This window comes from Rana temporaria, chromosome 4, assembly GCF_905171775.1.
Source record: "Rana temporaria chromosome 4, aRanTem1.1, whole genome shotgun sequence".
In the NCBI taxonomy this organism is placed as follows: Eukaryota; Metazoa; Chordata; class Amphibia; order Anura; family Ranidae; genus Rana; species Rana temporaria.
In genome coordinates, this window is record NC_053492.1 from 20,328,697 (window position 1) to 20,346,106 (window position 17,410).

Sequence of the window (17,410 nt, forward strand, 5' to 3'; positions counted from 1 at the left end):
GACGTCGGGCCAGCGTCGAATTTTGCGTTGTTTACATCATTTGCGTAAGTCGTACGCGAATAGGGCTGTGCGTAAGTTACGTTCACGTCTAAAGCATTGACTATTGCGGCGTAATTTGGAGCATGTGCACTGGGATACGTTCACGGACGGCGCATGCGCCGTTCGTTAGAAACGTAATTTACGTGGGGTCACACATATTTTACATAAAACACGCCCACATCTTTAACATTTGAATTAGGCGGGCTTACGCCGGCCCTTATACGCTACGCCGCCGTAACTTCGGGCGCATAATCTTTCTGAATACCATAGGCGCCTCACAAAGTTACGGCGGCATAGCGTATAGGAGATACGCTACGCCTGCCTAAAGATACACATTTGTGTAACAGGAGTGACTTTTGGGCACAGATTGAGCCAGGAGATGGGGGACACATGTTGGATTGTTTTGGCGTGGACAGTGATCTACAGTATATTCCTTAATGCCTGCAAAGAATATTCTATGACTCATCTCTCTGTGAAGACTGTTAACATGTTAAATAAGGCTGGCTCTTGAAAGGCCTTTAATTGTGCGATAACACTGTCTAAAGCCTATTGATGCTCAGAGGTGTGAATAGGTGTCAAGCTGTATGCGGGGACAGAACGTCTGCCTAGGGATGTGGATTGAAGAGATCATTGTGTGATGGTGTTTTGTTTGAGTTCTGTTAATGAAGGAATGTGCAGTGATTAGGTCCTGATAAAAGCCCGGCACCGAGATGTCTAGAATGTTTGATATTTAGCTCAAAGAATGTGATTGAAGCCCCCCCACGGTGTGATGTGTGGGTGGGGAGTTGATTGTTCCTTTCATGCCTTGTATTGCATAAAAAACTGAGAAGAAACCATTAAAAGTTCAGTTCAAAATTTGACGCAGTATCAGAGCTTGTCAGTCTCGTTATTGAGGGAATTCTTATGGAATGGATCGGGTCTGCCTGTTGGTTGGTGTGTCGATAAGCTGTCTTGGATGGGATGGAAGGTCGTAAACGGTGGTGACCGTTACAATTTGTATCTGAATCTGGGCCGTAGATTCCAGACTATGCTCAGGTTTAAAATCCCTTACAACAGTTCTGGTCAATTTATGGGGCATAGGGGGACCTTATATGTGGCCCCTGATGTCACCAAAGGGCCACATACAGTGGAACCTTGGATTACGAGCATAATCCGTTCCAGGAGAATGCTCGTATTCCAAAGTACTCGCATATCAAAGCGAGTTTCCCCATAGAAGTCAATGGAAACTAAAATAATTTGTTTCCGCATTGACTTCAATGGCATGCAATACCGCATGCGTCCAGAGGCAGGGGGCGCCGGAGAGCCTTGGAAACGGCCGGAAAGGCAAACCTCGGAAAGGCTCCGTTCCCTGAGGTTTGCCGAACTGTCCTCGGGCCATTCCGTGCATTTCCGAATGGCACCGATCAGCGGCGTTCGGCTCTGGCCCCCCCCCTACCTTACCCAAACACGGTACTACACACCGCTTTGGCCTAAATCCTGCTCATTTTGCGAGACAACACTTGCAAACCAAGGTAGGATTTTAGGAAATACAGTGCTCGTATTGCGAAATTCTCGCTAACCGCATTACTTGCAATCCGATGTTCCACTGTATAATGTTTATTATATGTAATGCTACAGAAGACATTGTCTGAGGACATGATTGTGCCACATGAGTTGCGATCATGAGATCCCACGGAATCTTTGATTTGCTCCATGGTAGTCCAGGTAGATCTCAAACTCTGAAAGGTTGCCAACCCCTGCTGTAAGGACTTCAGTATTAAAGTGGTTGTAAAGGTTTTTACCTTCATGCATTATATGCATAAAAAAAAACCTCAGCCCCTTCAACACCTACCTGATCCAGCAATGTGCACGAAAGCAGCTGCTCTCCCGAGTCTCGCACACCTCATTGGCTAAAACACAACAGTGAGAGCCATTAGCTCCATCACAGCCAGTGAGGAGGGAGCAGGGTGTGGGGCCAAGTCTTATGGGCACACAGAGGCGGCTCAGGAGTGAGCATGCGCAAGTGTCCCTCAGAGCAAGCAGCTTGCTCTGGTAACACCTTTATATGCAAGCATTCACCTGTGATTTTGGTTCCCAATTTCCATGTGATCCAACAAGAAGTGTTGGCTCACCAGTGGCGGTGCGTCCATAGAGGGTGCAGGAGCGCCGCCCCCTCTCGCTCCTGCACCGCCACAGAATACAATACATAGATTCATGCATTGCATTAATCTATGTATCGTCGCTGCCGTCCAATATTCACCATGAATAACAGCAGCTGGTTGGCTTTGGAAGTGCCTATCAGAGCCAGCGGCACAGTGGTGACAATTGATGGCACAGTGGTGACAATTGATGGAACAGTGGTGACAATTGATGGCACAGTTGCGACAATTGATGGCACAGTGACTGCGTTTGATGGCATGGCACAGTGGTGACAATTGATGGGCACAGTGGCGATAAATGATGGCACAGTGGATGCGTTTGATGGCATAGCACAGTGGCGACAATTGATGGCACAATGGCAACAATTGATGACATGGCACAGTGGCGACAATTGATGGCACAGTGGCTGTATTTGATGGCACAGTGGCTGCGTTTGATGGGCACAGTGGCTGCGTTTGATGGGCACAGTGGCTGCGTATGAGGGGCACAGTGAGGCTGCAATTGTTTTAGTTTTTTTTCGTTTGTTTACACCTCCAAAAATTTTTGAGCACCAGCCGCCACTGTGGCTCACTGTCATCTACATTTGCACATTGGCCTTGGGGAGTCTCTACCTCAGCTTCCATGCCAGACATCTCTAAACAGCTCTGATCCTCTGTTAACATCTATGCACTTGACATAACCATTACATTCACCCCTGAAGAGTTGGTATATCCCAATGAAACGTGTCGGGCCTACATAGATGCATGATGCCCATACAGATGATATTATGTCTTTTATATTGTTTTACTCCAAGATTTTCCAATACAGGCATTCCCCGAGTTACGAACGGATTAGGGACTGTGGGTTTGTTCTTAAGTCGAATATGTTCGAAAGTCGGAACAGCATGCTCAGAACGGCAGATACGTTGTTTTCTGTTTTTCCGGCGAATATGCCCACCGTCGAAAAGGTTCCGTCGAATGTGCCCACCGTCGAAAAGGTTCCGTCGAATGTGCTCGCCGGCAAAAAGTGGCCACGCAGCCTCCTGTGCATAAGTAGGAGTCGTTCGCAAGTCGGATGTTCGTAACTCGGGGACTCCCTGTACCATCTAGCCCCTTCAGTGGTTCATGTTGTGCAGGACTTGTCTTTACTCCATGATATGCCAAGCGCCATGGTGTCAATACGTATATATATGGTTGCTAGCATGCTCTACGTCTATACGATTTTGTGTATGCATTTTTATGTCATTCAATATGCTGTACATAACCTCACAAGGCATATTAAAATGCTTTTAGCTAAGAGTGCTTTTTGGTATACATCTCACAAACTCCCCCCTTTTTTTTGTCGGAACCCATATAAGCAATAATGTGTTTTATATCCCACATACTTAATCTACATCGTGATTGGCCTCATTTAACCACTTAACGCCCGCCGCACGCCTATATACGTCCGCACAATGGCACGGACAGGCATAAGGGCGTATATATACGCCCTTGCCTTCTAGCGGGTGGGGGGTCCGATCGGGACCCCCTCCGCTGCGTGCGGCGGGCGGGATCCCTCAGGGAGCGATCCGGGACGACGGCGCGGCTATTCGTTTATAGCCGCTCCGTCGCGATCGCTTCCCGGAGCTGAAGAACGGGGAGAGCCGTGTGTAAACACGGCTTCCCCGTGCTTCACTGTGGCGGCGCATCGATCGCGTCATTCCCTTTATAGGGAAGACACGATCGATGACGTCATTCCTACAGCCACACCCCCCTACAGTTGTAAACACACACACAGTGATCCTTAACTCCTACAGCGCCCCCTGTGTTTAACTCCCAAACTGCAACTGTCATTTTCACAACAAACAATGCAATTTAAATGCATTTTTTGCTGTGAAAATGACAATGGTCCCAAAAATGTGTCAAAATTGTCCGAAGTGTCCGCCATAATGTCGCAGTCACGAAAAAAATCACTGATCGCCGCCAATAGTAGTAAAAAAAAAACAATTAATAAAAATGCAATAAAACTATCCCCTATTTTGTAAACCCTATAAATTTTGCGCAAACCAATCGATAAACGCTTATTGCGATTTTTTTTACCAAAAATAGGTAGAAGAATACGTATCGGCCTAAACTGAGGAAAAAAAAATGTTATATATGTTTTTGGGGGATTTTTATTATAGCAAAAAGTAAAAAATATTGAATTTTTTTCAAAATTGTCGCTCTATTTTTGTTTATAGCGCAAAAAATAAAAACCGCAGAGGTGATCAAATACCACCAAAAGAAAGCTCTATTTGTGGGGAAAAAAGGACGCCAATTTTGTTTGGGAGCCACGTCGCACGACTGCGCAATTGTCTGTTAAAGCGACGCAGTCCCGAATCGCAAAACCTGGCCTGGGCATTTAGCTGCAAAATGGTCCGGGGCTTAAGCGGTTAAAGTCCCCCTGACCAAACTTTTTCTCATCAGAAAGGAGGACCCAGAAGTGCCAGCAGCGGACCCGAGAAGAGGAGGATTGGGGCTGCTCTGTGCAAAATCCTTGTTAAATATACCATGTTTTTTATTTTTATTTTTATTTTTTTGAAGCTGAACCTTTAATATAACTTTATTCTGAACCTGCCTTAGCCTAAGAAAAAGCCTTGTGTATGTTAGTTTTCAAATCGCTGGCAAATGCCGCAGCTTCAAACGCCCACTTAGGTTGTTATATTTGACAGGTGAATGACAGGGGAGGGGGTTGAGCACTGGTAAGGTATGAGGCTTAAAGCTGAACTCAAGGCAGATATAAAATACATAAATGATTGCAGCTCTGTAATCATTATTGCACCATTAAAAATACATTTTCACTTGGCCATAAACGAGCAAGGTGACAGTGTCTCTAGAAAGGGCTTTCCCAGCCTTCATATACTCACCTTACTCTAAGCTACTTGCCCCTTTGCAGCTAGTGCTGAGAACAGTTGTTTCGGCCACCAGGGGGAAACGACATAATCGATGCCCCTGGTGGCCCAGACAGCTGGGTCTAGAGTAGTGGTTCTCAACCTTTCTAGTGCCGTGACCCCTTGATAAAATTTCTCAAGTTGTGGGGACCCTAACAGTAGAATTTTCGTAGCATGGGTTGTCAGCACCTAAGGCCAGACAAGTAATTTGCGCCCCTAGCCCATGGACATTTAGGGCTCCCCAAGTCCCTTACACTCGTACAGTATTAAAACCCTTTATGGTACATTTTAGGAGTGCTGTCGGGGAGTTCTGATCACCCAGCTTAGATGCTCTTGATCAAGATCATCTGCTGATCTGAGAATTGTAGTGGGGACTTTAAATGGCAACTATAATCACAGGTAGTGTTACTCACTGTGGCCCAGATTCAAGAAGCTATTGCGCCCGCGCAACCATAGGTTGCGCGGCGCAATAGCTGTTTTGCTCCCGCGTAGCGAATGCCCCTGATTCAGGAACATCGCTACGCGGACTGCAGCCTAGGATATGACAGACATAAGCCTCCTTATGCCTTCATATCTCAGGCTGCATTCTTGCGTTGGCCGCTAGGGGGCGCGGCCATTGTGATCGGCGTATAGTATGCAAATTGCATACTACCACCGATTCACAAAAGTTGCGCGGGCCCTGCGCACGCAAGGTACGGAGTTTCCGTACAGCGACTTTAGCGTAAGGCTGCTCCTACTCATAGTAGGAGCAGCCAATGCTAAAGTATAGCCGCCCTTCCCGCTCGTGAAATTTTAATTTCACGTCGTTTACGTAAGTAATTCGTGAATGGCGCTGGACGCCATTCACGTTCACTTAGAAGCAAATGACGTCCTTGCGACGTCATTTGCCGCAATGCACGTCGGGAAAGTTTCCCGACGGAGCATGCGCTGTTCGCTCGGCGCGGGAGCGCGCCTAATTTAAATGATTCCCGCCCCCGGCGGGATCATTTACATTAGGCGCCCTTACGCAGGGCTAATTAGCATAGCGCCCGCGCAATTTACGGAGCTACTGCTCCGTGAATCGCGGGCAAATCGAAATATTTGCGTGGGCGCAGAGAAAAATCTTTGCTCTTTGCCCACGCAAATATTGCGCGGATCTACCTGAATCTGGGCCTGTGTCTCCAGCTCTGTGGTGTCCCGCAGCAGTGACATCTATGCCGAAATCAGGAGATAAGGTCTCCTCCAGCCCCTCCCACTTCACATTTCTCACCAGCCAGCTGACCTCTAGTTTCTGCCCCACAGTAATGCCATGAACTGAATGGGCGGGCAAGGGCTCCAGGAGCAGCCCAGCTGGGCGGCCACAGGCTCCAGGAACAGCCCTGCTGGATGGCTGTGGGCTTCAGGAACAGCCCAGGATTTGGTGACCCCTGGCAAATTGTCATTTGACCCCCAGGTTGAGAACCACTGGTCTAGAGGATGATCACTAGGCCTGAACACTATCTCATGACTGGGGAACTCAAATGATGCATTTCCACAATTCATTGCACCAAAAGTTAATATAGTAGAGATTTTTAAGCTAATGATTGCACACAGTTGTATGGTGTCCCCATTCGGCATTACCACCACTAAACACTACAGGAGTGATCAGGGGCGGACTAACAACACTCAGGGTCCCTGGACCAAATAAAGCAAGGAGCCCCTGTCAGGATCTGCCCACGATCCACCCCTGGCCGGCCCCTACATTTTGCACAAAGTGCAACTTCTGCCTTTAGGGAGTCTCTGTTAGAGAGAGACCACCCTCCAGGCCCCATTAGAGACTACAAAGGAGTATAATGGGATCTGGAGAATGTCTCTCTAACTAAGGCCCTCTCTGTTTCCATGACTACAGAGTCTAATGGGACCTGGAGGGGGTCTCTCTCTAACAGAGGCCCTCTCTGTTTCTATTAGAGAGTCTGTTTGAAAACATCCCCTCCAGGCCCCATTCGAGACTACAGAGTCTAATGGAACCTGGAGGGGAAGGTCTCTCTAACAGAGGTGCCCCTTTGAGGCCCCATGAGAGACTACAAAGGAATCTAATGGGATCTGGAGGGGGCAGTGAACACCTTTACTGGTTCTCACAGGGCCCCCTTCTTGTGCCATGACTCTCAACCCTACCCCAACCTCCCACAAAATATAAATAAAATTGACAGTTTGCAGCGCTCCTCTTACCTTAACTATGGGTACTGTAGCTATGGCTGGCCCCCGCATCCTCTGTGGCTGGCTCTTGTGGGTGGCTGGCTGGCTCCCTGCTTGTTGGCTGGCACCCTGCTGTGGCTGGCTCCCTTGTGTGGGTAGGTGGCTGGCTTCCTCTGTGGCTGGCTCCTGTGGATGGCTAGTTGGCTCCTATAGGTGGCTGACTGGCTTCTGTGGGTGGCTGGCTGGCTGGCTCCCTCCCTGCTATAGGTGCCTGGTTCTCTGCTGTGGGTGGGTGGCTGGCTGGCACCCTGCTGTGGCTGGCTAACTCTCTGCTGTTGGTGGTCAGCTAATTGGTTGGCTGGCTGGCTCCTGCGTCCTCTGTGGATGGCTCTGGTGGGTGGCTGCCTCCTGTGGGTGGCTGGCTCCCTGCTGTGGGTGGGTGGGTGTCTGGCTCCCTGCTGTGGGTGGCGTGGCTGGCTCCCTGCTGTGGGTGGCGTGGCTGGCTCCCTGCTGTGGGTGGCGTGGCTGGCGGGCACTATAGTCTCATCATAGGAAGATTGGGGCCCGGGTAGAAGAAGCCAGGACTCAGACGGTTTGCAGGCCCAGTGCACGGAGGTGCGTGGCGCAAGACACGCCAGTCTACGTTGTGCGTGTGTGTTGTATGTCTCCGCAAACTGGGCCTGCAAACCGTCTGAGTTCTGGCTTCATCTACCTGGGCCCCCCATATTCCTATGATAAAACAATAGTGCGCGCTGGGGCCCGGGCCCAAAAAAGATGGTCGCCGCATCCACAAGTCCCCTGAGTTCCAGCAGGCGGCAAGTCCCCTTTCTCGGCCGGGCTCTCGGACCAAGGCTGAAGTGCCTGACTGGTCAGTTCGCCTCTGGAAGTGATAATTTTTGCAGTGTGTGTGAAGCAAAGTATTGCAACTGCAGCATGAGAACTCCCCTAGTCCACTGCCTTTGTAGTTTAACAAGGAGCGATTTGGGGTGCTAAAAACACCCCTCAACCGTGTGTTTTTAATGTCCCCCCAACCACAAGTCTTAATGAGCCTTACAGGTTTTGATCTCCCCAATCTGTGACTGGACAGTGAAAGAAGAAGCATCAGAATGATAAGCGCATCTCCCCGTTACTCTGCTCTCTCTTCCTATCAGAATGTTCCTTGTTAGCTTGCTGGTCATACAGTATATAGGCAGTATAAACTAAAAACCTCCTGCACATGAGTATGATAGCCTGGTAGGCCATAAGTACAAGCCTTGCTGCCCTCTAGGACTGGGGATGTCCTAAAGCCACTACAAAAAAACAGGATTCTGATGAAGAAGGGGTAACCTTCGAAACGCGCTAGCAATTTAGGATGAAGGTGAGGTCCCCCATGCCGGTGAGGTCTCGCAGTTATTTGGAGTGTGCCGAGTTAAGGATCATTAGGGACCATGGGGCTACAGATGGGTAGATCCATAATCGATTTTGTTTCACAGGTTTGCAAGTACAATTTATGTTGATTTTGTGGCCGAAGCAAGCATCCGAAGATGCACACACATCAACCTTGTAAAATTTTGGAAGGTGTGAATGAACGACCAGGTCACCACCTTACACACCTGAGAAACAGGAGCATGATGTCCAAAAGCCCAAGAGGCACCTATTGCCCAGGTTGAAAGCGCCATGACAGGAAAGGGAGGCGCCCGCCCCTTGAGGGCAAAGGCCTGAATCACGACCTGTCTGATCCACCTTGAGATGGTGGCCAACAAGACCGCCAGGCCTTTCTTTGGACCAGTCACCGACACAAACAGTGAGTCCGACCTCCGACACAGAGCAGTAGCAGACAGGAACACCCGCAGAGCACGGACAACTTCCAAGGAACGCAACGCAGCCTCTTTAGGATGCGACGGACGAACTGAGCTGCTGCATGCAGGGAGAGGAGTTGTACCTAGGGGACCCCTGGGCGGTACTGTACAGTTTTGATGTGTGTTTAACACTTTAACATCTTTTTCTGCCTCATAAATACAGAGGCGCATTAATGTGTGTCTTTCATATCTGGAGTTCAGCTTTATGTACCGTCTATCTTTCTGCTAAATCTGGTTATAAGATCCCCCTTGGCATGACAAAGAGGGTGGATGGGAATTGTGCCAGCCTGAAATCCTATATTCCCATAAAGGTCATAGATAAAAATGATTATGTGTAGGTCTTGATTAACGCCATAAAAGAAATACTTTCTTAAAAAGGGACTTTCATATTCTTAAATGCAGTACGAAAAACATCCCTTATTGTGGTATTTATGTTCAGACGCTGTAGATGCCCATCCAACGGAGTTTTGAACACATGAGATATAATAAACAAGCCGATAAATGTTCAATCACTGGTAACCAACAAGATGAGGACCGTTGGCATGGACAATAGAGTACATGGATTGAAAACTGGCTACAAGGGTGAGTTCAGAGGGTGGCGATAAATGGGGAGTACTCGGAATGGTCAGGGGTGTGTAGTGGGGTCCCCCTGGGTTCTGTGCTGGAACCAATCCGATTTAACCACTTAAGCCCCGGACCTTTAGGCAGCTAAATGCCCAGGCCAGGTTTTGCGATTCGGCACTGCGTCGCTTTAACAGACAATTGCGCGGTCGTGCGACGTGGCTCCCAAACAAAATTGGCGTCCTTTTTTTCCCACAAATAGAGCTTTCTTTTGGTGGTATTTGATCACCTCTGCGGTTTTTATTTTTTGCGCTATAAACAAAAATAGAGCGACAATTTTGAAAAAAATGCAATATTTTTTACTTTTTGCTGTAATAAATATCCCCCAAAAACACATATAAAAAAAAAAATTCCCTCAGTTTAGGCTGATACGTATTCTTCTACCTATTTTTGGTAAAAGAAATCGCAATAAGCGTTTATCGATTGGTTTGCGCAAAATTTATAGCGTTTACAAAATAGGGGATATTTTTATTGCATTTTTATTCATTATTTTTTTTTTACTACTAATGGCGGCGATCAGCGATTTTTTTCGTGACTGCGACATTATGGCGGACACTTCGGACAATTTTGGCACCATTGTCATTTTCACAGCAAAAAATGCATTTAAATTGCATTGTTTATTGTGAAAATGACTGTTGCAGTTTGGGAGTTAACCACAGGGGGCGCTGTAGGAGTTAGGGTTCACCTAGTGTGTGTTTACAACTGTAGGGGGGTGTGGCTGTAGGACTGACGTCATCGATTGTGTCTCCCCTATTCTTCAGCTCCGGGGAGCGATCGCGACAAAGCGGCTATAAACGAATAGCCGCGCCGTCGTCCCGGATCGCTCCCCGAGGTAAGCCGCCTGCCGCACGCAGCGGGGGGGGTCTCGATCGGACCCCCCACCCGCTAGAAGGCAAGGGCGTGTCATTTTGCGGACGTAAATAGTCGTGCGGCGGGCGTTAAGTGGTTAATTTGTTCATAAATGACCTGGAGGATGGGTTAAACAGTTGAATCTCTGTATTTGCGGACGATACTAAGCTAAGAAGGGCAATAACTTCTCTCCGCAGGATGTGGAAACCTTGCAAGAAGATCTGAACAAATTAATGTGGTGGGTAACTACAAGGCAAATGAGGTTTAATGTAGAAAAAGTTAAAATAATGCATTTGGGTGGCAAAAATAAGAATGCAATCTATACACTGGGGGGAGAACCTCTGGGGGAATCTAGGATGGAAAATGACCTGGGTGTCCTAGTAGATGACAGGCTCAGCAATAATATGCAATGCCAAGCTGCTGCTAACAAAGCAAACAGAATATTGGCATGCATTAAAAAGGGGATCAACTACAGGAATAAAACGATAATTCTCCCACTCTACAAGACTCTGGTCCGGCTGCACCTGGAGTATGCTGTCTAGTTCTGGGCACCAGTCCTCAGAAAGGATAGAGAGAGTCCAGAGAAGGGAAACAAAGCTAATAAAGGGTCTGGAGGTTATAAGTAGGGTTGTCCCGATACCACTTTTTTAGGACCGAGTCCGAGTACCGATACTTTTTTTCAAGTACTCGCCGATACCGAATACCGATACTTTTTTTAAATGTGTCCCCAAATGCAGCCATGTCCCCCACAAATGCAGCCATGTCCCCCCACATATGCAGCCATGTCCCCCACAGATGCAGCCATGTCCCCCCCAGATGCAGCCATGTCCCCCCCATATGCAGCCATGTCCCCCCATATCCAGCCATGTCCCCCCATATCCAGCCATGTCCCCCCCCATATGCAGCCATGTCCCCCCATATCCAGCCATGTCCCCCCCATATCCAGCCATGTCCCCCCCCCCATATGCAGCCATGTCCCCCAATATCCAGCCATGTCCCCCCCATATCCAGCCATGTCCCCCCCATATGCAGCCATGTCCCCCCCATATGCAGCCATGTCCCCCCCATATGCAGCCATGTCCCCCCCATATGCAGCCATGTCCCCCCCATATGCAGCCATGTCCCCCCATTATCCAGCCATGTCCCCCCCATTTGCAGCCATGTCCCCCCATTATCCAGCCATGATTTGCGCCGCGCATAGACACTCCCCCGAGCGAGGGGGAGTGTCTATACGCGGCGCAAATCATTACAGCTATTCAAAGCTGTAATGTTCCCGGCGCGTATTACACAGTCGGCGGTAGCGGGGATGCGGCGTAAAGGCGATGGCGGCGTCGGCGGGGACAGGGGGGACGGGGGAGTATTCTATTTTGGTATCGGGGGTATTTGCAGGAGTACGAGTACTCCCGCAAATTTTTGGAATCGGTCCCGATACGGATACTAGTATCGGTATCGGGACAACCCTAGTTATAAGTTATGAAGAAAGGTTGTGAGCACTTAGCTTATTCTCTCTAGAGAAGAGACGCTTGAGAGGGTGATATTATTTCAATTTACAAATACCGTACTGATGACCCCACAATAGAAATAAAACTTTTTTACAGAAGGGAATTTAACAAGACACATGGTCATTCATTAAAATTAGAAGAAAAGAGGTTTAACCTTAAACTACGTAGAGGGTTCTTTACTGTAAGAATGGCAAGGATGTGGAATTCCCTTCCACAGGAGGTGGTTTCAGCGGGGAGCATCCATAGTTTAAAAAAAATATTAGATAACCACAACATATAGGGATATACAAGGTAATACTGACATATAATCACACACATAGGTTGGACTTGATAGACTTGTGTCTTTTTTCAACCTCACCTACTATGTAACTATGTAACAAACTTTCATGCATTGGGAAAACAGAGAACACGGTCATGGCAGGTTCATAAAAGGTAGAAAAACACTTTAATCCAATCAGACACAGCTGAAGGAACCATAGCAACCTCTACAGGAAACCTGGTTGAGAATTGGTGATTCAAGGAGACAAACACGTAAGCATTTAGAAAGGGGGAACATGGTCATGGCTTGTTCATAAAAAGGTAGACAAAAAAAAAAACCCAACCAACCACAGCTAAAGGAATCATAACAAACTCCGGAGGAAAGCTGGTTGAGAATTGGTGATTTATGGTGAGAAACTCACGCATTTAGAAAGGGGTAACATGGTCATGGCTTGGTCATAAAAGGTAGACAAAGGATAACACCCAACCAACCACAGTTGAAGGAACCATAGTAACCTCTAGAGGAAACCAGGTAATTGGTGATTCAAAGTGACAAACTCTCATGCATGTAGAAACAGGGAACATGGTCATTGGTTGGCCATGAAATGTAGACAAAAGATAAAACCCAATGAACCACAGATGAAGGAACCATAGGAACCTCTAGAGCAGGGGTGGCAAACACAAGGCCCACAGGCCGAATACGGCCCGCCAGGCCTTGCCATGTGGCCCGCGCAGCGGCCCCCATCAGCAGGGGGATCACTCTCATGGACGTGATTAGTGGTGCAATGGATTGTCACCGATCCGTGATCCGAATGGGTCAGCCCGTTCGGATTGGCACACCACGCGATCCGCGGAGCGCTCCGCAACCTCGGCCATAGGAAAGTCCCCGGCTTCGGCCTAGCTCCGGAGCGGCAGCCATCTTGGTACACCCGGCGGCGGCTGTCTCGTCAGGAAGTGACGTTTCGTCGCCGCCATCTTGCTCCACCCCAGAACGCGTGTTTTAAAAAAAAAAACTATTTTGTGTTTAAAAAAAAACAAAACAGTAAAGTTAGCCCAATTTTTTTTCATAATGTGAAAGATGAAGTTACGCAGAGTAAATAGATAACCAACATGTCACACTTCAAAATTGCGCACACTCATGGAATGGCGCCAAACTTCGCTACTTAAAAATCCCCATAGGCGATGCTTTAATTACTTTTATTGGTTATATGTTTTTAGTTACAGAGGAGGTCTAGGGCCAAAATTATTGCTCTCGCTCTAACGTTCGCAGAGATACCTCACATGTGTAGCTTGAACACCGTTTTCATATGTGGGCGGGACTTACGTATGTGTTTGCTTCTGCATGCGAGCACACGGGGACAGGGGCACTTTAAAAAAATGGGTATTGCAGAGTATTTGGGTATTGCAGAGTATTTGGGTATTGCAGAGTATCGCGCAGGGTATTGCAAAGTATTGGGGTATTGCAGAGTATCGCGCAGGGTATTGGGGTATTGCAGAGTATCGCGCAGGGTATTGCAGAGTATTGGGGTATTGCAGAGTATTGGGGTATTGCAGAGTATTGGGGTATTGCAGAGTATCACGCAGGGTATTGCAGAGTATTGAGGTATTGCAGAGTATCGTGCAGGGTATTGCAGATTATTGGGGTATTGCAGAGTATCACGCAGGGTATTGCAGAGTATTGAGGTATTGCAGAGTATCGTGCAGGGTATTGCAGATTATTGGGGTATTGCAGAGTATCACGCAGGGTATTGCAGAGTATTGGGGTATTGCAGAATATTGTGGTATTGCAGAGTATTGCGCAGGGTATTGCAGAGTATTGGGGTATTGCAGAGTATTGCGCAGGGATAGCTGAGCTGGGATGGATGGATGGCTGGATCTGTGACTGCATTTGACTGCATCATCAAATGACGCCGGTTTGTTTACAAGTGATCGCTCCGTCATTTGACGGAGCGATCACGTGGTAAACGGCCGCTGTCAGCGGCAATTGTCCGCGATCCGTGAAGACCCGGCGCTCACGGATGATTCCAGGAGCACGCCCCAGGGGGCGCGCGAGTGGAGGATTCTGGGAGGACGTCCCAGGGACGTCCTCCCACAATAACTCGACCGCGCTGTAGCAGTAAAATGGCTATGGCGCGGTGGGCAAGTGGTTAAGTTATAAAGGTCAGAGAGAGAAAGCTGTTGAGAGAGCATTGAAGAAGCCAGTTACATCTCTGAAAACTCTACCGGTTTCAAATCTGTGCGCACATTGGACCTGATTTGCGGATTTTGAAGACTGTTCAATCATTTATTATATTAAGTCTACAATCCCACATACTGTGAACATTTGCATTTTATATTTATTTACAAGGGGTCTTCAAAAAGTTTGGGCACTTTTTCATATATATATATATATAATAGAGTTAAAAAAAGCATGGAAACTTTTTGAAGAACCCTTGTACATATGATGGTTCTGGATTTATGTTCAGAAGATGTAGATGTCAACGTTCAGATGTTATGTTCAGAAGTAGGGAAGAGCCGAACACCCCCCCCCCCCCCCCCCGTTCGGTTCGCAACAGAACATACGAATAGGCAAAAAAAAATTCGAACACGCAAACACCATTAAACTCCAAAAAGTTAAAAATCAAAAGTGCAAATTTTAAAGGTGCAAGTTATTGTCATAAAAAGTATTTGGGGACCCGGGTCCTGCCCCAGGGGACATGTATCAATGCAAAAAAAGTTTTAAAAAACGTCAGTTTTTTCGGGAGCAGTGATTTTAATAATGCTTAAAGTGAAAGAATAAAAGTGAAATATTCCTTTAAATTTCGTACCTGGAGGTGTCTATAGTATGCCTGTAAAGTGGCACATTTTTCCCGTGTTTAGAACAGTCCCTGCACAAAATGACATTTCTGAAAGGAAAAAAGAGTAATTTAAAACTACTCACGGTTATAATGAATTGTCGAGTCCCGGCAATACAGATAAAAGTAATTTTATCAGCTATTTAAGAGCGGGTGTAGCGTCATTCAGCAGGCGTCTCCCGTGGAGGCGGATCGTGTCTGCGTTTTTTTTTCCCTCTGTATCCTCCGCTCGAGAATGGATTACATAGCTGGAATTTTTTTTTTCTGTTTTAATAAAGGACTTGTCTCAAGCTGTCTACTGTGTTTAACATTTTTGACTCTTTTTTTTGTGAAATGGTAGGGGTACAATGTACCCTGTTACCAATTCACATAGGGGGAGGCGGGATCTGGGGATGCCCTTTGTTAAAGGGGGTTTCCAGATTCCGATAAGCCCCCGCCCGCAGACCCCCACAACCACCAGGCAAGGGTTGTGGGGATGAGGCCCTTGTCCCCATCAACATGGAGACATGGTGCCTTGAGATCCAGACCCCAAAGCATCCTCCCCATGTTGAGGGCATGTGGACTGTACGGTTCATTTTTTTTAATTAGCGCAGGGTTCCCCTTAATATTCATACCAGACCCAAAGGGCCTGGTAATGGACTCGAGGGGGGGGGGACAAATGTATTTTTTTTCAATTACTTTTATCTGTATTGCCGGGACCCGACAATTCATTATAGCCACGAGTAGTTTTAAATTACTTTTTTTCCCTTAGAAATGTCATTTTGTGCAGGGACTGTTCTAAACACAAGAAAACATGCGCTACTTTACAGGCATACTATAGACACCCCCCATGTACGAAATTCAAAGGAATATTTCACTTTTATTCTTTCACTTTAAGCATTATTAAAATCATTGCTCTCGAAAAAACAGTCTTTTTTTAGCATTGATGCATGTCCCCTTGACAATACCATGCAATACCATGCATATTAGCACTTTTGATTTCTCCCATAGACTTTTAAAGGGTGTTCCGCGGCTTTCGAATTTGCTGCGAACACCCCAAATTGTTTGCTAACAGGCGAGCACCCGATGTTTGAGTCGAACATCGGGCTCATCCCTATTCAGAAGATGTAATTGCAATATGCGTCAATCATTCCCATGCGAAAAAGTTATTCTGAGCTGCTTTCCACCCATCATCTCATTACGGTGACTATTAATTGATTTTCATTCATCTACTGTTGATACATTCCACAATCTCTTTGGAGAAAGCACCAATAAATTAATTTGTATTGAATATTTCAAAAGGGGGAACAATCAGTAAGAACATTATTGTATATGACAACAATTGGCATTAACTCTTTACAGAGAGATAGAGTCATTAGAAAAATTGGGATAATTAAAGCATTCCCAAGAGAGCATAAGATCAAGAGGTCCCATGGTACATAGGCAGAGCATACGCAAACTAAAAGCTCTCAAGACTCTCAAAGCATCCAGTTTAGCCAGAGACCAGACCCTGGGGCCTCAGGCACACGCCTGCCAGGTGTATAACCAGATAATGTTCCAACAATCGAGAGAATGAATTGAGGTAAGTAAAAGTTAGAAAGGAGAAGAAAGAGAAGAAAACTTAGGTGATTAAGAGTAACCCAGTGGCGGTGCGTCCATAGAGGGCGCAGGAGCGCCACCCCCTCTCGTTCATTGCATGAATCTATGTATTGTTGCCGCTGCCCACTATTCAGATGGCCGGCCCCCTGGTGAGCGCCGGCCATCTGAATAACGGCAGCTGGTTGGCTGTGGAAGTGTCTATCAGAGCCAGCGGCCTGAGGGCTGTAATCAGCTTCCAGATAGTTAACCAGGGGATGCACGGAGTGTGCGTTCCCTGGTTAACGCTGACACGCATCTCAGCCAATCAGGTTCACCGGATCTGGTTACCGGTAACCTGATTGGCTGAAGCGACATCGAGGGCGGGACTACTTTGAGGGATCGTGGAGGAGGATCCGAGGATGGCTGACCGAGAAAGGTAAGTGCCAGGCGGGGGGGGGGGGGGATTAATCTGGCGGCGTTTTAGGGGCAAACTGGCGGCAATTGATGGGCACAGTGGCGACAATGGCATGGCACAGTGGCTGCATTTGGCATGGCACAGTGGCGACAATTGATGGCACAGTGGTGACAATTGATGGCACAGTGGCGACAATGGCATGACACAGTGGCGACAATGGCATGACACAGTGGTGACAATGGCATGACACAGTGGCGACAATGGCATGACACAGTGGCGACAATTGATGGGCACAGTGGCGACAATGGCATGGCACA

At 47.5% G+C, this 17,410-nt stretch overlaps 1 protein-coding gene across 3 annotated transcripts in view; it reads right to left on the minus strand.

Annotated features, from left to right (window-relative positions):
- The window catches only part of MSRA (methionine sulfoxide reductase A), a 460,936-nt gene that overhangs the window by 431,397 nt on the left and 12,129 nt on the right, over positions 1–17,410 (minus strand). The window lies entirely within an intron of this gene.